General features: G+C 44.9%; 2 protein-coding genes and 1 long non-coding RNA gene across 39 annotated transcripts in view; 2 read left to right on the top strand and 1 right to left on the bottom strand.

Moving 5' to 3' along the window:
- The window catches only part of TCF12 (transcription factor 12), a 141,706-nt gene extending 139,166 nt beyond the window's left edge, over nt 1-2,540 (top strand). For all 32 annotated transcript variants that reach the window (XM_083586474.1, XM_083586462.1, XM_083586464.1 and 29 more), the window contains one exon: nt 361-2,540. The gene's annotated coding sequence lies outside the window, so the exon portion shown is untranslated. The remainder of the gene's footprint in view (nt 1-360) is intronic.
- Nucleotides 2,541-4,317: 1,777 nt separating this feature from the next.
- LOC310749778 lies at nt 4,318-7,322 on the bottom strand. The gene is made up of 3 exons (XR_014541774.1): nt 7,182-7,322; nt 5,667-5,820; nt 4,318-4,433 (listed from the first exon to the last, which is right to left on the bottom strand). It is a non-coding gene; the product is annotated as an uncharacterized lncRNA (long non-coding RNA).
- Nucleotides 7,323-7,463: 141 nt separating this feature from the next.
- Nucleotides 7,464-25,847, top strand: part of CGNL1 (cingulin like 1) — a 104,647-nt gene continuing 86,263 nt past the window's right edge. For 2 of the 6 annotated variants that reach the window (XM_083586260.1, XM_083586254.1), the window contains exon 1: nt 24,598-25,120. The gene's annotated coding sequence lies outside the window, so the exon portion shown is untranslated. Of the gene's footprint in view, nt 7,600-20,074; nt 20,187-22,894; nt 22,979-24,597; nt 25,121-25,847 lie in introns of those variants that run through there. The other 4 variants (XM_083586255.1, XM_083586256.1, XM_083586258.1 and 1 more) reach the window with 4 other exon arrangements.

Genomic DNA, 25,847 nt, shown 5'->3' with positions numbered 1-25,847 from the left:
TCAGTGCACTTTCAAAGCACATGACTTTCCCCCCAAATCATGGGAGCTGTTCACAGGATTGGGGGGGGGCTAAATGTGTGTTGGGTATGATTTTAATGTTTAGTGTAGATCTGCCTCTAGTTTCTTGGATGGGGCCATTGGGCCTCAGTGCTATGGGATAAACTGCTTCAAGAGAAACAGAATCTGATCTTCCACATAAAACTGGATGCTGTCCTACATGGCTTGCTGGGGCTGGCTGGTGTTTCGGCCAGCTGCAGATCAGCCAGGCTTTGCTGGTGAAAATAGTAACTATTAGTAGATTTAGCAGACATTCATGGTGCCACCATCATTTGCTAATATCTTCTATGATTTTCACACCAGAATTCCAGAATCATGGGGAGGAAACCTAGAAGGTGACCTGCTTTTCTTCACAAGGACACAGACTCAAAATTGAACAAAGACACATCTGATAGGAGACACAAGAAACCCAAATGCAATTATATGGTTAAAGTAACTGGTGACCAACTGCATCAGGGTGATGATGCCAACAGCATCTCCTCCTGATAGAATTTCAGCACCAGAAATATTCTGTGCTTCTCCTCCTCCTCCTCCTCCTCCTCCTCCTTGTCCTCTTGCAAGCAGCATGCCGCTCCAGCACAATCAGAGACTCTTTGATTCCTCCACTCGCCGTGGAAGTTGCCTTGTGCCTAAACTGAATTGACAAATGCATTGTAACTACAAATTGTTATTTATTTGTAATGGAACTGTGAAGGTCTACATATGAAGGGAAATGTTAAGCTGTTCAAAGCTGATGGGAGTTCAGCTGAGAGGTTGGTGTTAAGAGAGCAAAACTACAAAAACTTCTAACCCTTCACATTCCCAGCATACTTGTGAATGTCTTAAAAGAAAGAAGGGACAAGGGCTTCTGTCATTCTTCCCATTCCTTTGGCTGTTTGGTGCATGTTTTCCTTAGTATGTCTTTTTATTTTTAAATGCTTGCCAGCCCTCTCAGGCACAGTTCCTTATTGCAAAGGTGTTCCCGTTCCAAGTGCAAGGCATGAACCATACTATGGTCACAGCATTCTTGGAATGAAAAGAAGTGATGTACTATTGATTTCTCAAACCCTTTAGACAGTTGGGGTTCCTAGTATAACTTACAATGTGTAAATTGGGTGGGGGGGGACAACCAACTTAGAACTGCTTTGTTTTCTAAGCAGTAAGTATAAGTAAATGGTTGTAAGCATAAAATATATTAAAATGCAAAGGAGACTTACTTACCTGTTGTAAAGTCTGGTGAGCAGTCCGATCTGAAGTTTGTTGTGGCAGGAGTAGGGTGAGTGGATCTGACCACTGGGATACAAGAGCAACAGCCAGTCTGTCCTTACACTTTAGCTTAAAAATTATCATCTAGTTTACCTGCAAAGAAGGTTGGGATGGGATCCTATCAACTTCTTGCCATACGTCTTTGTCCTAGAAAATAAGCTGCAACAGCAATCTCAGAATATGCTGCAGCTTGACCTGAGTGGTCCTTAAGTCTTCCCTTCTTGCTCCCTCTTTTGGGGATATCCCAGCTCTTTTGAACTTCCATAAAAGCTGTCTTCCACTGTAGCACCCCAGAGTGTGGCAGAGAGGAAGGGACAATCAAAACACAACTTTCCTAACTCTCTTCCTGGCTGCCATCTGCTTGTACTCACTAAAGAAATAGATCAACTAGCCATCTGAATAATCTCACCATATTTGAAAGAACAAAAATGTTGCTACAACAGGCTTAAGAATTTTAGATCACGTCTTAGATGGTCCCTAGAAAATCAACTGGTTTGTGAAGTGACTGACTGGATTATTTATCAGTTCTCCAGTAACACCTGACCCAACTTCTGTGGCCTTGTTCTTCATTTCAGTGCTTCTTGTCTCAATGAACTTCTGCTTATGATGACATGTGAAAGTGCTCACCTGCCACTGCCTGACCTTTTTCCTTCCAAGCTTGTTGTCTCTTGGCTGTATTAGACTTTGTGGTATGCCCAGAAGCTTTCCTTCATAAAATAGAAAGAGAGAGAGAGAGAGAGAAAAAGAAAACATTTGGCTTATTTTTCACTGTAGCTAGTCTTTTATACAATAATCTTGTAAGAAAGTGTCTTGAATTCTAAATATTACTCTTTCTAGATTTTTGAAATCAAAAAAGTTTTCAGTAAAAAAAATTTCTTACTTTATTTTACTATATTAGGTAGTAAAAAATGTAGGGTTATTTACCGTAACCTGTCCATTAATACCATAAATTTACAATAGCATTGTAAGAGCATAGTAGGGTTCTAGCATACTGTGTAGTACCTTATGGAGTATTGTAAGAGCTACTTGTCCGAGATGAATTGCTTCTCATCTTGTTACCCGGTTTCCATTGTTGGTTTATTGAAAATTTGTACCCTGTGTCAAATTTCAGGATGTTACTGATAAACTTTTTCAACCAGCGGAAAGAAGTTCAACATTTTTTCTGTCAAATGTAACAGAAAACACTATGTATATAACATTTATGTAGCAATAAATGTGCCATCTTTTTTTTTAAAAAAGCCTTTGTAAATCAGTTATTTTAACACTTTTCTTATGCTATTGTGTGTTTGATTTATAAGAAAGAAAGAAAGAAAGAAAGAAAGAAAGAAAGAAAGAAAGAAAGAAATTGGTCTTACCCTGAATTTTTCTGTTTACTGGGAATGATTGATAACATTCCTCAAAGGGACATTCCTCCTCCTGGAAGGAACAGGCAGGGTCCACTGAAGCTTTTTGCCTCCTCCCCAGGGGCAGACGTTATGCCTCACATCAGATTGCCTAGCAGAACGGACAACTTGACCCCACACCAACATTTCAACTTTAACTCTGCCATTGACTGAAACCTAGCAGTTGAGAAACTGTACTGAACAGCAAAAGAGAAACCAACGCTAAACAGAGAAGCATAAAAAGGGCTTATCCACAGCAAAGTAGAACAGATACCCCCCCCCCCAAATGAATGGAACATACACTGACAGGCAAAACTCCTAACCATATGTATGGCTGTGGCAAGAGTCAAAACCCACACCCCTCAGCTTGCCAACAGAAGAAGGAGGGGTGGGTGGAATGTCATTCATCATTCTCAGTAAACAGAATTCATGCTAAGACCAATTTCCACTTTTACCTAAGAATGATGAATGATGGAGGGCATTCATCATGGGGATGGATGTAAGAGCAGTCTGAAGTGTGGGCTTGACACAATACAGGAAAGATCCTAGAACAGATAATTAGACAGACTATGAGCACTTAGAAAAGGATCATAGAATTGGAAGAGACCACAAGGGCCATCGAGTCCAACCCCCTGCCAAGCAAGAAACACCATCAGAGCACTCCTGACATATGGTTGTCAAGCCTCTGCTTAAAGACCTCCAAAGAAGGAGACTCCACCACACTCCTTGGCAGCAAATTCCACTGTCGAACAGCTCTTACTGTCAGGAAGTTCTTCCTAATGTTTAGGTGGAATCTTCTTTCTTGTAGTTTGGAACCATTGCTCCGTGTCTGCTTCTCTGGAGCAGCAGAAAACAACCGTTCTCCCTCCTCTATGTGACATCCTTTTATATATTTGAACATGGCTATCATATCACCCCTTAACCTCCTCTTCTCCAGGCTAAACATGCCCAGCTCCCTTAGCCGTTCCTCATAAGGCATCGTTTCCAGGCCTTTGACCATTTTGGTTGCCCTCCTCTGGACACGTTCCAGTTTGTCAGTGTCCTTCTTGAACTGTGGTGCCCACAACTGGACACAGTACTCCAGGTGAGGTCTGACCAGAGCAGAATACAGTGGCACTATTACTTCCCTTGATCTAGATGCTATAGGAGATGCTATACTCCTATTGATGCAGCCCAGAATTGCATTGGCTTTTTTAGCTGCCGCGTCACACTGTTGGCTCATGTCAAGTTTGTGGTCAACCAAGACTCCTAGATCCTTTTCACATGTACTGCTCTCAAGCCAGGTGTCACCCATCTTGTATTTGTGCCTCTCATTTTTTTTTGCCCAAGTGCAATACTTTACATTTCTCCCTGTTAAAATTCATCTTGTTTGTTTTGGCCCAGTTCTCTAATCTGTCAAGGTTGTTTTGAAGTGTGATCCTGTCCTCTGGGGTGTTAGCCACCCCTCCCAGTTTGGTGTCATCTGCAAATTTGATCAGGATGCCCTTGAGTCCATCATCCAAGTCGTTGATAAAGATGTTGAATAAGACCGGGCCCAAGACAGAACCCTGTGACACCCCACTAGTCACTCTTCTCCAGGATGAAGAGGAACCATTGATGAGCACCCTTTGGGTTCGGTCAGTCAGGATGCTGTGATTACTAAAACTCACCATGGGTTTCTCAGAATGCTGGAGAGGCTGCACCTTCATAGGCACATACCTCCACATGTGGTGGGAATGCCCCAAAGTTCAATCCTTTTGGATATCAGAGCTGCAGGAAATCTCCACAATAGCAAAACACATAATAGACGTAACTCCAGAACTAACCTTATTAAATATCTTCCAGAACAACAATGTACACACACATGACAAGGAACTCATAAGTTGCTTACTCTTCAGCAGCAAGAAACACTAGACACTGAAAAGACCTATCAGGAGTGAATATAGACCACTGGTACCAAAATGTATGGGAAACTGCCTACTAGAAAAGGTAACTAACAAATTTAAATTAGCACAGGGTCAAGCAAGAAGGATGACTTCACCCTGGTGTGGTTCCCCTTAATCACATACCCAGCACAACAGGACAATGACATATCTCCCCCCCCCAAAAAAAACCCCTACATACAAATCAATATGGCTAACCTGACCCAACAACCTCCCCCGCCCCCCCCCCCACTTTAAATATTTTTTTTCAACTCATTATGTATCATTTCCCAATATTCCTCAGCTACTCTACAGGTCCACCACATATGACAAAAGGTTGGATTGCCCTCACTGAAATATGGGCAAAAGTGTTTGAGATTAAGGTGGGTGAGAATCTTAGAAGCACAGATGTAGAGCCAGCTCTCTGTGAAATGTTCTGTAGCAACAGCAACTAGCCAGAGAGCATAGCTGAATCCTGGAACAGTTAAAAGCTTAGCTTTTCTATTTTATGTGCTTTTTCATTGCATGAATCAGGAAAGGCAAAGTTTGGCCAGAAGAAACAGGCTCTGGAGCAGCAGAAATGTGCAGCCCCCTTCCTCACCCCTCTCATAGCAAAAAGCCACCTCCATCAAAGGACAGCAAGCAGAACTCATTTAGCAACTATTAAGAACCACAAAGTTCTTGACGATGAAAAATATCCCTGCATTCTTGGCTTCTCTGTGGTGGGTATCAAAAGATGTGAGCACCACCAGGGAGCCTGTTCTGAGGTACTTTGTAGCTAGCTAGAACGGTTGCTTTGAGGGTGCCAAAAGAAAGTCATATAGTAATAATAAAAATAAAAATAATTTATTAACAACAACAATTACAATATGCAAGAAAAACAAAACCTTGAGAAATGAAATTGCCTGCATCCTTCGATTAGCAGTCAACTCCAGAGAGCCTTCTAGAAGCCACACTTCTTTGCTCAAAGCTTCCCAGAACTGCTGAACCCTAGGGCTTCCCGGAGCTGCTTGCAGAGTGGGGAATGGAACTCTCATTGTGCTCAGAAACACCCATATTCAGCCCATGTCTTGTTACTTACCTGCTGAATATAATGTGGGCCCAGAGGACAGCCCTCGCACATATGAGGCTGGAGCGTCTCAGAAAGAGCAGGCAGGCAGGGGGGAGGGGACGCTGAGCGCATAGCACTGCACACATCGGAAACTCCAACGTGGTCACCATGAGCAGAGATTCTTCTGTTTTTTAAGATATATCAGAATTTGGACTTAAGAAACAGGCATGTTCTGGAAGAAGGAGACAAGTTAACCTGCTAAATGAATCAGCCACTGAGTGCCAAGGTCTCTGTCTGGAGAAGATTTTTGTCGTAATTGGATTGGTATGTGGTGGAGAGATGCCTTTGTTTTCTCTGTATATATTCACTATGCTGTTCTATGATTTGGCAGCTCTTCACCGAAGAAAAAATTAGCTACTAATGGATTGTAATTATTAATGGATTGCAATTATTAATGGACTGTGAGAGGGAATCAGCAATAACTTTATAATGCTTATGGATTAACTGAAAGAATGGAATTGTGTGGAAAATATTGGGATGTTCTGTGGCAATACCCTCTTACGGAGAACTCTAACTTTGATTTATTATGGTGTTGGCAAGATATCAGCTTGTTATCGGATGGGAAAGTATTCAAAGAAAACTCTGGAAGTCTGCCCGGAGTAATGGCCATTCGCCAGACGTCAGACCACTTTCGGTTTTGAGAAAAGCAAGATGGCGAAAGGTCACTACGCAGTAAAATTGAGTCCTTGGAGTGGGGGGTGGGGAGGAATGCCAAAAATGATTGATTGCAACAAGAAAGGAAAGTCAAACATTAAAAAAAAACATTCCACACAGAAAGTTACCAAATATAAACTCCTCTTGCAAATTAAAGGATATGGAACAATTTAAAACGAACAAAAGTCAACATCAGTGGCTGTTAAAATAAAGGATCAACATCGGAACTGTATTATTTGGATTAAATAAGCAGATTGGAGCAGGAATTGGAGCAGTCCTAAAAAACTAAAATCAGAACATGGGAAGTCAACCAAAATGTTTAATTTGGAATCTGACAATTGGCTTCTTTAATTGAATTATGATTTGGTATTGTATTAATGTGGTCTATATTGGATTGTTATTAATGAAAAACTAATAAAAATTATTATACAAAAAAGAAAAAAGGAAGAGGAGGCAGGCAGCTTGGCTTGGTGGGTGCTGCACCGATAGAGCACCCTGTCTGCCCACCTGCTCTAAGACCACAGAAAGGATGAGGAGGAAGTGGGGCCAGAGGGCTACCTTCCCAGACAGCTTGTTTGCCTTAGAACTTGTTTATTTTGCAAGGGTATCTGAAATTCTGCCACATTGTCAGCTCTAGATTTCGATGGGCCTTTCAGAATACACCCTCCCTCTGTGAATCTACCTCCTCACTGTAAGGGGAGCTCCTGCTGGGGTCTGGCCCCCTGGGAGATGCCCACTTATGCCAAGCCTTGGGGCATCCTGTTCCCACTGGTGATTGATTTACACCCTGTGAACCTGCCACCAGCTCTAGTATGGAGGGTTAAAGAATACCGATGATGTTTGATCTTCTCCCTGTCGTTCTCTTCAAATGACTGTTGCTTGTTATTTCACAACAGATTTTAATGTAAACAGACAAGCTCCTGATTACTAATGAGAATGACTTTGGGGGGGGGACTCAGTGGAAAGAAGTGGCTTTAAATTAAAAGAACGGTGAACGGATTCAGACAATGAAGAAGCTGCAGAGAGCCCTGAAGTCAACGGGACAGTGTAGTTCTGGAATTCTGATCCTAGCAACATAGCATCCAAAGCAATAGCTTAGAATGGAGGAGGGCAGTTCTCTGTCAATTGCAGCCTTCACAGCTGTTCTGTAGGGAACAAGGAAGACCTTTTCCTGAGCCACTGTTTGTAAAACAGCACAGGGTGTACATACCAAAAGGGGAAAAAATCAGCATTCATTCTACAGAATCAGGTACCAACTGTATATCTTTTCAGCTGTGCTGCTAGCTTTTACTAACACCCCCACAAGCCTATAAACTGCCAGAACAAGACCACCAGGTTAAAACCTACAGGTAGCCATATTCAGCAGATCACAGGACCCCTTGCAGGATGGGGCAACATGCCCTAGAGCTGGCTCTGAGCTTGTTGGATTCTGGAGCTGGTGATGAGGCCAGCTACTGCTCGAGCCCTTCTCCACTTGGAAATTTGAGACATAAAGAGGGGCTATTCTTAATACTTAACTGACTGACCAGCTGCGTTGCAGATAACTCGGTTCTTCCCTCCCTCCACATAATGCCTGTCCGCCCCCGCCCCCAATCCTGGCTACGCCCTTGTTATCCCAGGGAGGAGAGTCCTCTTGTGTCAAATAGCAGCTTTACGAAGGTGGGGGTGATATTCTCTGGGACTCAAGTAGAGGAGGAATCCGTTCAAAACCCTCTGCATGTGCCATTATCTCGATCTCTTCCTGCTTTTCTTTTTCTTTTTAAAAAGATACAAGTGATGTGAAACCATGTGCTAAACGACAGAGAAGACTGGTTACATTATGCAGCAGGAGCTATTGGTCACAAAATGGAAGGCCACACTTTTGTGGTGTAGTGGTTAAGAGCGGTAGTCTCGTAATCTGGGGAACCGGGTTCGCGTCTCCGCTCCTCCACATGCAGCTGCTGGGTAACCTTGGGCCAGTCACACTTCTCTGAAGTCTCTCAGCCCCACTCACCTCACAGAGTGTTTGTTGTGGGGGAGAAGGGAAAGGAGAATGTGAGCCGCTTTGAGACTCCTGATGGGGAGTGAAAGGCGGGATATCAAATCCAAACTCTTCTTCTTCTTCTTGTTATGTCACCTGTGTGGATGGAGAGCTAAAGGACTCAGACATTCCTGTGTGCTTTGCCAGGCTTCTATGTCAAAAGTGAGAATCGGATTCATGTGCTAGAAGAAAAAACTCCTTTTCCCTTATGGGGTATCCAAGAGCCTGTTATAGAGTCCTTAAGTGGGTTCCCTATTGATAGGAGAAAATAACAGAGGCCAACCAGAGTATGGTATATTGAGAAGCAAATCGGCTAGTAAGCCTGATCTTTATTAACTGTTGCAACAGGGTCCCTACTCCCCACATGCAGGAGGGCGGGCTGAACAAAGAACAATGGTGCGCAAGCCCTTATATAGACTTTTGAAACTGCCCACCCTGTAGCCCAAGACCCCCCCCAAAAAAACTTCATACATAGGGTACATCACAGAAGGAGGTGATCTACAGCAGAGGAGACCTGATAATGGTCACTGGTTACATTACCTGGGCGGTCTGGCCATTCTTTTGTGATGGTTGAATGCTTTAGTTCCTGAATTCAGGTCGCAGGCTCACCCTTTTCATGCACAAATACGCCCTTAAGACAGGATTTGTAAGCGAAAAGACAATGGGAAGGCTGAGCCCATTTGCCTCCCTTACTGCAGAGGAATTTGTTGTTGTTTAGTCATTTAGTCGTGTCCGACTCTTCGTGACCCCATGGACCAGAGCACGCCAGGCACTTCTGTCCTCCACTGCCTCTCGCAGTTTGATCAAACACATGCTGGTAGCTTCAAGAACACCATCCAACCATCTCATCCTCTGTCGTCCCCTTCTCCTTGTGCCCTCCATCTTTCCCAACATCAGGGTCTTTTCCAGGGAGTCTTCTCTTCTCATGAGGTGGCCAAAGTATTGGAGCCTCAGCCTCACGATCTGTCCTTCCAGTGAGCACTCAGGGCTGATTTCCTTAAGAATGGATACGTTTGATCTTCTTGCAGTCCATGGGACTCTCAAGAGTCTCCTCCAGCACCACAATTCAAAAGCATCAATTCTTCGGCGATCAGCCTTCTTTATGGTCCAGCTCTCACTTCCATACATCACTACTGGGAAAACCATAGCTTTAATTATACGGACCTTTGTTGGCAAGGTGATGTCTCTGCTTTTTAAGATGCTGTCTAGGTTTGTCACTGCTTTTCTCCCAAGAAGCAGGCCTCTTTTAATTTCGTGGCTGCTGTCACCATCTGCAGTGATCATGGAGCCCAAGAAAGTAAAATCTCTCACTGCCTCCATTTCTTCCCCTTCTATTTGCCAGGAGGTGATGGGCCCAGTGGCCATGATCTTCGTTTTTTTGATGTTGAGCTTCAGACCATATTTTGCGCTCTCCTCTTTCACCCTCATTAAAAGGTTCTTTAATTCCTCCTAACTTTCTGCCATCAAGGTTGTGTCATCTGCATATCCGAGGTTGTTGATATTTCTTCCGGCAATCTTAATTCCGGCTTGGGATTCATCCAGCCCAGACTTTCGCATGATGAATTCTGCATATAAGTTAAATAAGCAGGGAGACAATATACAGCCTTGCCGTACTCCTTTCCCAATTTTGAACCAGTCAGTTGTTCCATATCCAGTTCTAACTGTAGCTTCTTGTCCCACATAGAGATTTCTCAGGAGACAGATGAGGTGATCAGACACTCCCATTTCTTTAAGAACTTGCCATAGTTTGCTGTGGTTGACACAGTCAAAGGCTTTTGCATAGTCAATGAAGCAGAAGTAGATGTCTTTCTGGAACTCTCTAGCTTTCTCCATAATCCAGCGCATGTTTGCAATTTGGTCTCTGGTTCCTCTGCCTCTTCTAAATCCAGCTTGCACTTCTGGGAGTTCTCGGTCCACATACTGCTTGAGCCTTCCTTGTAGAATTTTAAGCATAACCTTGCTAGCGTGTGAAATGAGTGAAATTGTGCGGTAGTTGGAGCATTCTTTGGCACTGCCCTTCTTTGGGATTGGGATGTAGACTGATCTTCTCCAGTCCTCTGGCCACTGCTGAGTTTTCCAAACTTGCTGGCATATTGAGTGTAGCACCTTAACAGCATCATCTTTTAAAATTTTAAGTAGTTCAGCTGGAATACCATCACTTCCACTGGCCTTGTTATTTGCAGTGCTTTCTAAGGCCCATTTGACTTCACTCTCCAGGATGTCTGGCTCAAGGTCAGCAACCACACTACCTGGGGTGTACGAGACATCCATATCTTCCTGGTATAATTCCTCTGTGTATTCTTGCCACCTCTTCTTGATGTCTTCTGCTTCTGTTAGGTCCTTACCACTTTTGTCCTTTATTATGGTAATCTTTGTACGAAATGTTCCTTTCATATTTCCGATTTTCTTGAACAGATCTCTGGTTCTTCCCATTCTGTTGTTTTCCTCTATTTCTTTGCATTGCTCGTTTAAGAAGGCCTTCTTGTCTCTCCTTGCTATTCTTTGGAAATCTGCATTCAATTCCTGAATCTTTCACTATCTCCCTCGCATTTTGCTTGTCTTCTCTCCCCCGCTATTTGTAAGGCCTCGTTGGACAGCCACTTTACTTTCTTGCATTTCTTTTTCATTGGGATGGTTTTAGTTGCTGCCTCCTGTATAATGTTGTGAGCCTCCACCCATAGTTCTTCAGGCACTCTGTCCAGCAAATCTAAATCCTTAAACCTGTTCCTCACTTCCACTGTGTATTCATAAGGGATTTGGTTTAGATTGTATCTTGCCGGCCCAGTAGTTTTTCCTACTTTCTTCAGTTTAAGCTTGAATTTTGCTATAAGAAGCTGATGATCTGAGCCACAGTCAGCTCCAGGTCTTGTTTTTGCTGACTGTATAGAGCTTCTCCATCTTTGGCTGCAGAGAATATAATCAATCTGATTTCGATGTTGCCCATCTGGTGATGTCCATGTGTAGAGTCGTCTCTTGTGTTGTTGGAAAAGCATGTTTGTGATGACCAGCTTGTTCTCTTGACAGAACTCTATTAGCCTTTGCCCTGCTTCGTTTTGATCTCCAAGGCCAAACTTGCCAGTTGTTCCTTTTATCTCTTGACTCCCTACTTTAGCATTCCAATCCCCTATAATGAGAAGAACATCCTTCTTTAGTGTCATTTCTATAAGGTCTTGTAAGTCTTCATAGAATTGGTCAATTTCAGTTTCTTCAGCACCAGTAGTTGGTGCATAAACTTGGATTACTGTGATGTTAAAAGGTCTGCCTTGGATTCGTATCGAGATCATTCTATCATTTTTGAGATTGCATCCCAGTACAGCTTTCGCCACTCTTTTGTTGACTATGAGGGCCACTCAATTTTTTTTACGGGTTTTTTGCCCACAGTAGTAGATATGATAGTCATCCGAACTGAATTCGCCCATTCCCGTCCATTTTAGTTCACTGATGCCCAGGATGTCAATATTTATTCTTGCCATCTCATTTTTGACCACATCCAACTTACCCAGGTTCATGGTTCTTACATTCCAGGTTCCTATGCAATATTTTTCTTTACAGCATTGGACTTTCCTTTCGCAGAGCAGAGGAATATCTGAGGTCAATTTGGGAGAGCCAAAATGGCTTCGGGATTGCTCTCTTGTACTATTTCAGACACGTGGTTTATATACTCATGTATGTGTGTTTGCCTTGTGCATTTATGAACATTTATTCTATATCTGAGACCTTAGAATTCTTACAACACATGACACCAAAAAGCCAGTGCCAACACTGTGTGTGTGTGTGTGTGTGTGTGTGTGTGTGTGTGCATGTCCTCTTTTTCCAGGACATGTCCTCTTTTTCATGGGTATGTAAAATGAGAGTCATGATGATGATCCATAGTTAAAAGCAGAAGTTGGCAAATGTGTCCTCTTTTTTGCTCTTCAAAATATTGCAACCCTAGACAGTGTGTGTGTGTGTGAGAGAGAGAGAGAGACAAAGAGAGAAATTCCTTCTGGGACTTCCAGATCCTGTCAGCTTCTCTGCTTAACAACTGCAAAATTAATTCTGCTTTTGCTTTTGCTGTGTTCCCCTGGGAAAGCATTTATGATTGCACATTTCTCAAAGCAACAGGCAAATAGCTCCCCCGCTTTTTTTGTTTCTTCCAGCAGGCGGCTTGATAAATACCCACCTGCCTAAGCTGCTCCCCAAAGTTGCTTTGATTTCTGGCCTTCAGTCGGGAGTCTCCCTTTCCTGGCAGAGTCTTTGGACTCCCCCTTACATCACTACAGAAGCCATGATGAAAGTCTGAAATCTCAATCAAAGGCTTAAGGAAATAATAATCCACTGTTGCCCTAATTCTTCCTGGCAAACATCTCAGTCTGACAAGAACTGGCATTAAACTTTTACTTATTTTTCTGGCCTAAAATGCTTTTCCTAATTAGGGGAGTGGGAGTGGGTTTCTTCATCCTTAGCTCCTTGGCCTCCCCACTAGGCAGGGACGGGAAATGCACCTTCCTGCAATGGGAACTCCTTGTGACAACTTCACCTTCGAATTTCTTTTTGCACAGCCCTGGGCAAAGCACTTTCTCACCCACCAGGGTTGGAGGAGCCCCAACAGCAGAACGAAAGGATGGCCATGGGTTTCCCCTCTCAGTCCTTGACTGCCAACTGAATAAAATATTGTGGGGAGGGCAGGTAAGCCCCACCCTGCATAACTAATCACATGACACGGTGCGCACACACACCACTTGAATGGCAATGTCCATCAACTGAGGGGGGAACCTGCCCCCCTCAGATATTTTATTGGTGGGACCGAATATCCCTCGGCCTCTGGGAGTTGGCTCCTATGGTTATTGACGTTCATACTGTGGCAATTCATAACTATTGTTCTGTCGGTATGTGAGTCTGTGATAGGTTTTAGAGCAGCCTTCCCCAAGTCCTCCTAGCTGATATTTGACTTCCCAGCTCCCATCAGTTCCAGGCACCCAAAAGTCAAGAAAGAATGAGAAGTCCCAGAGATTCTGCTTCCAGGGTTAATCCCTATATGTTTACTCCAAAGTAAATCTCATTATGTTCAGTGGGAGTTTCTCCAAGGTATGTGTTACCAGGAGTGCAGCTTTAGTTTCCATTAGTTTCCTTTGAGTGATAGATGGCTGGAGATTTATCAAGGGTTTCCAATGTTTTCTTTATTTCAAAGTGTCTAATCAAGAGTTTACTGAAAAGGGGATCAGACTGAAAAACAGGCATTGAGGTTTCCAGCAATCAACTTGGGGAGCAGTCACTTAAGGGACCCCCCCCCCACTTCCACTCCCTCACACAAACATACACACCGAGTCCAGAGCACTGTTTGTGTGATGAATCAGCAGTTCAAGTAACATCTTACTCAACAACTAAGAGTAACGTTAAACATTTTTGGGCATCGTAGTATGCAAAACCACTCACAATAGCATCACGCTTCTTATAATAAACTATTTCAAAAACTTGGGCAGTGAATTACCAGAGCTCCTATCACTAATTGACTTATCTGCTTGCTTGGTTCTTTAAAAAAATGACATCCCACCTTTCCACTATAAAATGCCACTCAAGGTGGTTAGCAACATCCGCTCCCTAAAAGAAATCAAAATAAAACAATTTAAAACCCGAAATAGTGTGGCAGATAACTAAAACATCAGAGTGCATAAAAACGCACCCAGGCTAATAAAAAGCCTGCCTAAAGAAAATTTAGGTACCGGTAAGCTTTCAAGTTTGCTGTTTGCCAGAACATGTTGATTTGAGTGGTGAGGAAGAGTCTTCATTAAAACGCTTTGTTTCAAATGGTGCATTCTAAATACCTGGGAGATTTAGAACATTTGCTTATATTTGTTCCTGCTCTCCCCATGAGGCTTCAGGTGACAGCTCTACCATTTTATGATTCTATGACAGACTTTTCTGATTAGTAACTTTGGCCGTAGTTGGCAAGAGGCCACAGGAAGGTGAGGGGGAGCTAACAGACAAGACCTGCGAGTGGCGGCAGGATGAGGCCGAAGGGTGCAAAATTGGCTCCCAGCCCCAGCGTTCCCCGGGGGCTCCTGACTTGGTCCCAGGAATCAACTGCATGCACTCTGAAAAGGCAATGTGTTTCCTTAAGGCTGGCTGCTGCCTTGTTCACGAGCCCTTCTGGCCTGACTGTGGCAGACACTTTGAAGGAACTGGCTTTGAGCTCCACACCAGACAAAGGAGCAATTCACAAGAGCCCAAACCTGCTCTCTCACACCTGCTTCATCAAACTGTAGCATTTTCATCACTGTGGAAAACAATAAGCTCTTATCCAGCTCCACTGTGGCCTTGCAGCTAAAAATATTCTGTCTTTAAACCCTCCTTTTACTTGCTAGACAGAAACATTGGTTTTCTCACAAGATAACATTTGGGGTTTGGCAGACAAACGCAAGCGAAAACAAGCCAGCTCTTGAAAAGTTCCCAGGGTATTTTTAGGAACCAAGATTTACCCAGTTCCAACGTAGAAGTGCAGGCGGTTCTTTAAAGAAGGAAGAACAACACCTTGGCCCTGTTGCTGCCTCTCCTGGTGAGAAAGAATCTCCCCAGTGGCTGCTGAAATATTATTCTCTGAAGAGCAACCACCGAAAAACTAATAGAAACCGCCAGGGTTGACTCTCTGTGCATAGCAATTGGAATTAATTCCAGTTCAACTCAATGGGCTGGATTCCCCAGAAATGGGATTATTAGACTAATGTGGGCATAGCTCCAACACAGCCTCCATCTCCCAGGTTGCCACATTATGCTCCAAACTGGAAGTGAAAGAAACGATGCTGAAATCGCAGACAGCAGGCTTTCTTCCAACAGCTGTTTTGCTGTTGCAAGAAAGAGATGTCAAAGATGGGCTGGCTTCCGTCTTGCTGGGGTGACTTAATCTACCAGGCCAAGAAACTTCACATACTGCAGGCATTAAATAATTCAGGGTTTTGCATACACAAAACTGCAAATTCAGACAACATGGAAACTAATTTTTTTGGATCTTAATTTCTTCATAAGCACGAGTGAAAACGGGATTTTATTTTATTTTTAATTGCCCCGTATTAAACAGGGGTTACACAGTGGATGATGGTCTACTAAGGCAACAGGCGCACAGCCCTCTTACATAACATGTTACACATTTTTAAAATAAATTCTCCCCAACCCAAAAAAATCAGTGTCACACATTCTTTCATGTTCAAAACACATTTTATACTTCTACTTGAATTCAGAGAAGCTCTGCAAACATTTCTGTCAATGTGGTCTCTGTAACACTTAAACTATCCTAATCCTAAATTATAGATATGGCAAATAATAATAATAATAATAATAATAATAATAATTTATACCTGGCTTATATTTATTTATATTATATTATATTTATATTATATTTATAAGCAGATATAATTTATATCTGGCTGAGTTTCCCCAGCCACTCTGGGCGGCTTCAAGTGTTAAAAACAATACAGCATTAAATGTTAAAAACTTCCCTGAACAGAGGCCTTCAGATGTCTTTTAAAAAGAAGATAGACCCTCCCATATGTCTCTGGGCAGTTATTGTGAAGATAAAAAGACCGTAAAACCCTCCAGCTAACTTAAAATGCTTTTACAAAAGTAGCATGGTGCAGATGATAGTTCAGATGAGAATTCAGTGCGCACAGCCTGGGTGTGCAGCACAGGAACATGGGTTGCATCCTGCCTACACACCCTGCCCAAGCAAGCTTGTCCTAGCAAACGGCCATACATTGGATTTGCCAGGGACACCTGCATAAAGTCTGCTGTTTGCAGGCCTGAATATCCTTGGTTGTGTCTCAGATTCTTTTTTCTTTGATTTTTAGGTTAGGCTTCTTTCATGATTTCAAACCTGGCTTCCCTCCCCAATTCAAAACTGGGTCACGAGTATTACCTCTCTTCCAAGGAGCTCAAGGTAGTATTCATGGTCTCCTTTCCCCTTGTTATTATCCTGTGTCTGAGAGACCGTGAGTGGCCCAAGGTCAACCAATAAGCTTCTTGGCTGATTGTAACCCTGGTCTCCCAGGTCCTTCTCCACTTAATAACTCGCCACCTTATTCCACATCCTGGTAAAAAGACAGAAAAGGGAATAAGTTGGGGAAAGGGAATAATCTTTTCCCACATGTCTGGATATTTAGGATCCCTTCTAAGAGTCCTATGTGCCACTTTTAACACTAACCAATTCAGGCTGCAATCCTGTACATATCTATCAGGGAGCAATCCCCATGGAATTCAGTGGGGCTTACTTCTGAATAAAGTACAGATTATTTGGCTTGCGTTCACACTGGAAATGGTGGCAGCAGGGAACCCCAAATGGCAACTGTCCATTGGAAGAGGGTAGGGAGAAAACAGAAGTGGGGGGGGGGCACACAATTTTTATCCCAGCACAGAAACAACTCTGATAGCAGGGGGCCCTTCTGAACCAAAGTAAGACACTTTTAAATTTTGCTGGGTGCTAGCTATTTGCAAAATTGTATTTGTTAAATGCCCACAGTAGCTTTCCAAAGGAGGAGGAGGAGGAAACCAAACTTGGCCACATGCCCGTGACCTCCTAGCAACCCCACTGGGTCTCGTGGGCACCAGCTGCCATTGCATTACGTATGTAATTTTCCCTGGCCTTATGTTGGCGCTGATTAATGCATTGAATTTGGGAAAGGGATTAAAAATGGACTTTCCCACCAGATGGCAGTGTTGCATCACTTCACTGCTGTACAACCCCTAAAACTGACAAAGTTTGAGGTCTGGCCATGCTAATTGCCATGAGGTCATCATAGAACAGGGGTCAGCAACCTTTTTCAGCCGTGGGCCGGTCCACCGTCCCCCAGACCATGTGGTGGGCTGGACTATATTTTGTGGGGGGAAATGAACGAATTCCTATGCCCCAGAAAAAACCCAGAGATGCATTTTAAATAAAAGCACACATTCTACTCATGTAAAAACACGCTGATTCCCGGACCGTCCGCGGGCCGGATTTAGGTGGTGATTGGGTTGGATCCAGCCCCCGGGCCTTAGGTTGCCTACCCCTGTCATAGAACCATAGAATTGTAGAGTTGGAAGGGACCACAAGGGTCATTATTCTAGTCCACCCCCCTGCTATGCAGTAATATTTTTGCCCAATGTGGGGCTCAAACTCGCCACTCTGAGATTAAGAATCTCATGCTCTTACTGACTGATCAGTATAGAAGCTTTTTGAAAGAGGCACATTTTCTCTTCAAGAGAAACAGGTCAGTTGGGAAGTTCTTTCTCAACTAACTGTAGTTGTGTTGAAAATCCCAGAGATATCAGGAATTCAGCAAAGTGTTGTCTGCACATTTCAAGGTGCACATTTCAGTGTGCAAAGCATTTAGCACTTTTTTATCATCTCTCAGCTATGTTCAGGGGTGCCAACTTGAATAAAATATTGGAGGGCCCAGGTAAGCCCCACCCCACATAACTGATCACATGGCACAGCACACAGCAGCACAGTAATACGCATAAACTTGGGAGGTGGTCCCCTCAAATATTTTATTGGGGGTGAAGGGACCTCGGCCCCTAGAAACTGGCTGTTATGGCTGTGTTAGCCTACTCCAGGAAAAAGAGCATCACCACACAAAGATCTAATGATATACAGTGCATATTTTGCCTGAGACTTAGCAGCATCAGTAAACATGTTGGTGTCTGAGCTGCCACAAGACTCTTGGTTTTTACCATCAGTCCTTATTACCTTGGACAGCCTGCACCAACCTGCTGCACCCCAGAAGCTTTGGAGTCTGGACTGTTGTGCTAACTGGGGCTGGTTGGAGTTGATAGCCAAAATATCTGGAGGGCACCAGGTTGGCAAAGGATGGCCTAGACTCTTCTGTTACTACTGCCTGTCAAGTCAGGGATAAAGAATCGATATAAATATAAGAATATAAGGATAAAGAATCGATATAAATAAGTGTGCATGCTATATATGACAAGATAACAGTCTGCTATTAAGAAGAAATCAATGCCTATTTTGAAAGGGTGGCTGAAACAGGCTAACAATTTGGCCATCTGCTGCAAAACATTTAAATTGCAGCTTTCTATTGCCATTCCTCTTTTGACTCAGCCCTGTGAACCCATTGGGGCAGAACACAGCAAAAGATACTTCAGAGCTCTTGTGAAAGCCACATATTTGCAAAAACCCCCACAAAAAACTCCTGTAAACAGTGTTTGCAACAGGCACCACCTTTCCAGTAAAGGAGCATTTATCTATGTGATAATGGAAGAAATATTCATTTTGTATTATTACTCAGGTAATCCACTCATTTAGCAAAACAAAAAAATATATGTGGTGATTACAATAGTAATAGCTGTTCCACAGGAAGGGCAGAGCCATGAACTTCTGGGAAGCTTCTGGGGCAGTTTCAATAGGAAGACAGTGAATGGGGAGAAAGAGGAACTATCAGAGGCAGTTCCTCTACTTTTGAAAGGGCAGACTGGAACAAGGTAATCTGTGTTGCACAAAGGCCTTGACCAGGGGGTTGGGCAACGAACTCCACCTGCTACGGGGGCCACACTGTGCCCTTCCGATTCTGAAACAGCAGTTCTTTCTCTTCCCCAAATTGCATGGAGATAATCTGCTTTTGAAACTTGAGCATAGATTCAAGAGAACTTTGTGGTCTTTGGAGCACCATGTTGGGTTTGGAAAGTGTGATTTGGAGGATGTCTGCCTCAGCCCTTTGAACATCTTGCCCAACTGGAAGACTGTCTTCTGAATGAGAAACTCCGCCAGTTGGGAAGCAATTAAACCATTTCCGTTACAAGGTTAATTACAGGCTCAGGGGATAATAATAGCTTATTTTCTTTCCTAACTCTACAGCTGAACGTGACTCAAGGAACCAGACCAAAAGGTGCGGCTCAAATTCCATTTCACTGGGTGGCCCCAGCTTGGCCAATGACGTATGTGTCTTAGCAGGGCTGTCCCATGCAGGGCAAATCACGCTCTCCACTTGCCTTCATAAGCCTAGAAAGGGAGAAGATGGAGAACCTCATGGAGGGGGCAGCAGGGCCCCACTTCTCTCTCTCTCTCTCTCTCTCTCTCTCTCTCTCTCTCTCTCTCTCACACACACACACACACACACACACACACACACCCCACACACACCTGTGTGTCTCAGCCTCAGTTGCTCACCTGGGAAACAACATCACTATGCAATTATACCAACTTTGGTCATTAGGTAGACTGAGGTGGAAAGGGATACCCAATTAATTTTTTAAGATGACTGCAATGAGTGTTAACCATACTACTTATTGTTTATATGACTTTTTATGTTTCAAGCACTACAATTGTATTGTAGTCAGCTCTGTAAGACATGCCAGGATTGCTGTTGGGGTCCCGGTGGTGCTGAAAGTGAGTAGTGGTAGCTTTCCTAAGATGACCATTGACCCAATGCTCCATTTGGAGGATGCTTGTATTTACCAAAAATCTCCTCCTGAATGAGTTCGCTTGGCATTCGAAAATTTCTGCTCCAAATTTCATTGTGTGTGGATGCTGGACGGACCTCCTCTGGGCTCAGGGCCTTGTCTGTTCCAGGCAGTCCATATGCTCTGGAACTTCCACCTCTTCCTTGTGTTCTTAAAGTCTTTGGAAATTGCTGATTAAGATCTTTAACCAGCTCCAGCCTGCTGGGTTGTTGTTTTTGATCACACTGCTGCTTCACTGCTCAGTAGCTTGGTTTTAATGTTTGGTATCATTTTGTTGAAGGTTTTGTTAGCTGCCTGTTCCAGTGTGTGAGCAGCTGTGGAATTTGACAAACAGTGGTAGCAGAGCTTTTTTCCTGAAAGTACTGTAGGGTACACAGTACCAGCACTGAGTGGTACGTGATTATTTTTTTTATTTAAAATGTATTTTATATATATATAATATTTATTAAAGATTTTTTAAAAAAATTATAAAAAAGGAAAAACAGACAAAACAGACAAAACAGAAAAATAGAAAAAAAAATACATCCATCATTCTCAAATTTCTAACTTTCATTACCTTCTTTCTTTGACCTCCTCCTCCTCCCCTTTCTTGTATCCTGGTTAATAATTATCACAGCAAATCCTTTCCATAGTTCATAATATTTTGTCCTTACATTATCTTAATCTATTTTCATCTTGTCTTATAGCAAACCTTAAAACTTAAAACTTAAATCTTATTTTTACCAGCTTCTCATAACCATATCATTAACCTAATTCTTTAAACATTTTTACTAGAACCAAGTAGTTCCATTTCAACATTTTCCTAACATTCATCAATTATTTTAAAACAGTCCTAATGATAAAAAAAAGAAAAGTAAGACAATCCAATCTTCATCCAGCGTCCCTTCCTCCTGGTTCCGGATTTTGTCAGTCCTTTTTGTCCCATTTATCTAGCGCATTAACCTGGTGTCCTTATATCCGAGGCCCTCAAGTCTCTTCCATGTCCCTTCCGCGGCTCTTCTTCATATTTTCCTTCCACTCGTAGGAACTCCAGCTTAGTAATATTTTTGACCCTTTTCAACAGATCAGCCCCATTTCCATAGTCCAGACTAAACTCCATGTGATATTTAAACCCCTGTTTCAGATTCCCTCCAAAATTAAAAGCCCCCACAGCTCCAAACATCTGACGGCCCATTACCAGACTCAGAAAGTCCAAACATCCCGGCATGGGAGGGTCATTCCAACCCCCCATTTCCAAACCAAACCGAACATTATCTTTCCAAATCTGGTTTTTTCCAAATTCATTTATCAAATCCAGAGGCTCATGATCCCTGTAGGGCCGCAGCTCCCTCCATTTCTGACACCCAGGATTCAGCAGTATCCTCTTCTCTCATCTGTGCTGTGTTAGTTCCTGGGTAGGCTCCATGTAGTTTCCTACTGCCTGTTCAAAATTTCTGGTCACATTAGTCATCAAGTCTGTCTTCTGGTTTAGCTGATCCAATAGGGCATTTATTTTACAGAAAGCACCCAACAGAGCTTCTGAAAACATTGTCCTGCAAGGTTACAAGTCCTTTCCCATGATTGTAATCTGTAACAGCTGCAAGCTCCTGAAGTTGGTTACAATTTCACAGTCTCCCTCTAGGGGGACAACTTGTTTATTCTTTCTTTTAAGAACAATAGCAACAAAGTTTCTTTTTTAAAATATTTAGTCAATATTTGTTCCTTTGAAATGCGAAAGGAAACATGTCACTATGTTACTTTTCTTTTAGCTATCTGTCAAAAACATTTGTCTCTGGTCAATGAGCTTCAAACATCAGTCCTGACACTCCGCTCCAGGATCAGGACGGTGGAAAGTTACTTTACTTTAAACTCACTTCTGCAAGTTTAAACAGTCCAAAAGGAGGTCCCCCTTCTTCTCCTGCTACCGAAGGGGGGTTCCACGATTTTAAATGATGAAAGCCAATCCTTTAAAAGTGAATTTCTATGCTCTAGTTACGTTGTCTTTGCTTTATTTTGACTACAAAGAAACGGAAGACTGACTTCCTGTTTAGACCTTCCCGTTTCAGTACCAAATTGAAGTAAATTTTAAGTCCAATTCCTCTCTACTGGCCAATCCTTATTTAAAGTCCAATTGTTCGAGTTTTAAGTACTCACGGGTGATTCTTTAGATGCCAAATTGTCCCAGGAAAAAGGCAGCGCTCTCCGGCAACGGCTATGCGGCTTCGCTCCACGGAAAAAGCAGTAGACTCACAGCACCGCGCCACTTCCCCCTCTTCGCTTCGGAGCCCGTTTATGGGTTCCTTTGCGGGTTGGGGGGGCGCTAAAGGTGCCCGCCGAGTCCCATGGTCACAGGCTTCATCCGCCTGTGATTTTTTAAAGGGTCCCCGCTTCGCCGTAGTGGAAAAGACCCGTTTCGCGCAGAGCTGGTCCCTCTGGTTCAGAGGGAGTCCGCCATTACCGATGGCGCCACCCCGGAAGTTTTTATTTAAAATGTAAAATAACCCCATCTCACATGATTACATGTTAGGGTGAAAACCACATCCTTCCGTGCTGTATATATCCCACTGCACAGTCGACTTGCCTGGTCTCTGTGTGTTTCTGTGGCAGACTTGCACAGACTGCACCATGGGTAGGCAAACTAAGGCCCGGGGGCTGGATCCGGCCCAATTGCCACCTCAGTCCGGCCCGCGGATGGTCTGTGAATCAGCGTGTTTTTACATGAGTAGAATGTGTCCTTTTATTTAAAATGCATCTCTGGGTTATTTGTGGGGCATAGGAATTTGTTCATCCCCCCCCCCCAAAAAAATATATAGCCCGGCCTCCCACAAGGTCTGAGGGACAGTAGACTGGCCCCCTGCTGAAAAAGTTTGCTGACCCCTGGACTACACCAAGCCTACAGCTCCCCACTCCTCCATTTCTGCCACCTGAGGCAGGCAGCCAGTCAAGGCAGGAGGGTGGCTAAGCCGTCCTGGCAGCTCCATTTGGTGCTTGCCACCTTGCGATGACCAGTCAGGGTGGCACATGGGGAGGCAGAGAGATGCAGCCAACAAGGGCGCCCTCCGCCTACAAGCTCCAACTTGCCCCTTTGCATCTCCCCTTCGTTTCAGAGAGGCGTCTGCAGGAAACCTTCGCAGTGGGTCATGTCCCACCTTGATGCAGGGCGGGCGTGTTGCCGTTTTGGATTTTCCACACTCCTGGACTGAAGGTTTGTTCTCAGCGGGATCACAGAGTACCCATTTTGTGTAAGCTTGCTTCCAGCCAACAACTGAATTTTATAAATTAGGACCCTGGGGTTCTCTCTTCACTGTGGGATGCAGAAGCAAACCTTACACACAATTTTATCCAAGTAATTTAGGAAATTAAAATTTTGGGAAGGAGGCTGAATGGGGAAGGAGACCGTCATTGGATACCCCCTCCCCACAACGTTGAGAGGGAGCAATTTCATTTCCTCTTGGATCTTGCCAGGTTAGTGGTTGCATTCATGCCACCTTGAGATTTGTTTGATTATTGTTCTCATTTGACACCATCTATAACTTATTTTTGGCCCGTCTTACTGATATGCAAAATGCAGGCTATAAGAACCAGAAGACAAGCTTTATTTCAGACAGCAAATATGACTCAAGCACCCAACAGACCCCTCCAGATCAGGAAAGTTGCATTTCGTGGAGTGGTGGTGATGATTTCCTTGCTGCAAATTGTTCCTGCTGCAATTGGCATTTTGATACACAGAGGTGTAAAATCCAAAATGGCAGGTCCCCAATTGACAGGGGACATGACTGACCAGAAAGTGAACTGCCCTGAGACCCAAGAGGAAGCATAAGGAGATCCATTCATTTATGATTACAGTATTTATATCTTTATCCTCCAATTGGACATGGGCTGTAGCTCAATGCTCATGCATCTAATGTATGCATTTTAGTGTCTTCCAAAACAGCTCCCACACAGAACGCCTGAGGGTCATGCAGCCCTGATGGGGCCAGGCTCAGGTTCTTAGGCAAGGTCGCCCATCAGCGTTTCCTTGGGTTTCGCCCCACCTCATTCATAGTCTTCATTGTCGTAGAGGCTTTTATTCTAATCCTCTTTTTACGCCTAAGGGAGACTCCTTGTCCTGCTTCCCTGGTTCTTATTGACTCTTGATTTGTTTCCTGAGGCTCGCAGGACTTGCGTCTGTCACCCTCCAGCCAGGACACTCCTCTGCAATTCTGGGAACACCTTGGGCGACTTACATATATTCTAGGATCGCACTGTTGGCTATCCAGACAATCTGGAACCTCGCGGCTTCGTTTTCGCGAGAGGAGGCAGGCCGCCTTCTGCGAGGGACAACACACACCCCCCCTTTATAATCTAATTCAGTTAAAGCAGAAGGAACCTTTGCCAGTTCTCCCATCGCGGGAGGGAGGCAGATTACCTTTTCAGGTGGGCTGTTGATTGATTGGAAATATTGCTCCCTCGCCCCCTTTGAGGGTTTCAAAGTCCATCAAAGGGCGGCTTACAGGCATCGGGCCATTCAAAACGGAGAGCGGAGGGTGGGCTGGGAGCCTTGGATTTTTATAGTACTAAAATCAGCCTCTCCCTTTGGGCATTGGGGAGGCTTCGCCTGCAGTCTCCAGATTCGGGCCCCCTTGAAGGAGCCGCCAAGCTCTTCGCTGCCATACCCGCCCTAGACATAGGTTTCAAAAATCGACTATTGGGAAGGGGACGAAGCTGGGAAGTGACCCGGGAAGAGACTTTCTTCCTCCACTTTGCCTTGGGTTGGGCGAGCGCCATCTCCCCTCCAGAAGGAAGCGGGGAGCCCGGCTGCCTGTTGGCTCCCTCGCGCAGTCCCGGCGGGCGGGCGCTCTGCCCATGCTCGCGGAGCCTCTTTCTCAGCTGCGCGGGGCTTCCCTCGTCGGAGGAGCGAGGCCGCGGCGCCCGCGAGCATGTGCAGAGGGCGGCGGAGAGCGCGGGCGGCCTTTCCCTGCGCGACTCCGCCCCCGCCCGGGGTGGCTCCCCGTCTCGGGTCCCTCCCCCCATGGCCGGGAGGAGGCGGGCAGTCGCGCTCGGCCGTGCCTGGCTCGGAGGACCAGCCTCCCTCGACGGGGCGCTCGCCGGGAGGAAGGAGCGCGGCGCCGGCGCTGTCGCCGACTGGACGGCCGGCCGGGATCGCGCAGGGGGAATCGGCGCTCTGCACGTGCTCCGGGGCCGGCTGGTCCTTCACTCACCGCTTTCTGAAGGACGGGCGACGCAGCCTCCGCGAAGGGCTCGGCGCCGTCGGAAGAGCCCTGCGCGGCCCCGAAGTTTGCAGCTGCAGCTTCCCGGGAGGAGGAGGAGGGTCTCTGGACCCCTGGAGGGGAGCTGCCCTGTCCAGGTGAGGGCGCGGGAATCCCGCATAGCCAGGGCGGAGCAGAGGGACCGATCCACCGGGAGGCTCTGCTGTCTTCCACAGTTCCCATTCGTTTAAAGGGGAGTCTGCCCTCGGGGTTTCCATCTCCTCTTTGAGTCCCGCTTGGATTTGCCACCTGCGGTACCAACATCTATCTTGGCCTAGGCCTGCCCTGCCCCCAGACTAAAGCTTCCCAGCATCTAGATACCACTCGCTTTCTTGCAGGATCATTCCCCAGCTGGCCTCTCCCCCTCCTCTCTTGCCTTGTCAGAATAAACGCCGCTTTAGGATTTCACTGCCTACCAGCAGGAAGGGCAGAATTACTACATGTTTAAAATTACGAGGCATGGCAGCTAACTAAATTAGGGTAGGTCAGCCTCCAGATGTTGCCGGACTCCAACTCTCACCTGCCCCATCTAGCACAGCCAAAGGAGTCCAGCAACATCTGGTCGCTTCCCCTCCCCCAAGTTGGGGAAGGCTGGAGTGGATTGGTGCATAGTTGAGCCATGGTCCCTGCTCCCACGTGAGGCAGTGATGGGCCCCAGCTTGGATGACTTTCAAAGGGGTTTAGGCAGATTTGTTGAGGGCAAGGCTATCAGCAGCAGCTGGCCCAGGCGGCTTTGTTGTGCCTCTCTTAGTAATGCCAGTTACCAGGATCCACAAGTGGGAAGAGTTGCTGTTGCCCTCGTGGCCTGTTTGGGCGCTTCCCACA

The sequence above is a fragment of the Podarcis filfolensis genome (assembly GCF_964270895.1).
Source record: "Podarcis filfolensis genome assembly, chromosome: 14".
In the NCBI taxonomy this organism is placed as follows: domain Eukaryota; kingdom Metazoa; phylum Chordata; class Lepidosauria; order Squamata; family Lacertidae; genus Podarcis; species Podarcis filfolensis.
Note: the sequence above shows the minus strand (reverse complement) of the source record. Positions and strands in the feature narration are given on the sequence as shown.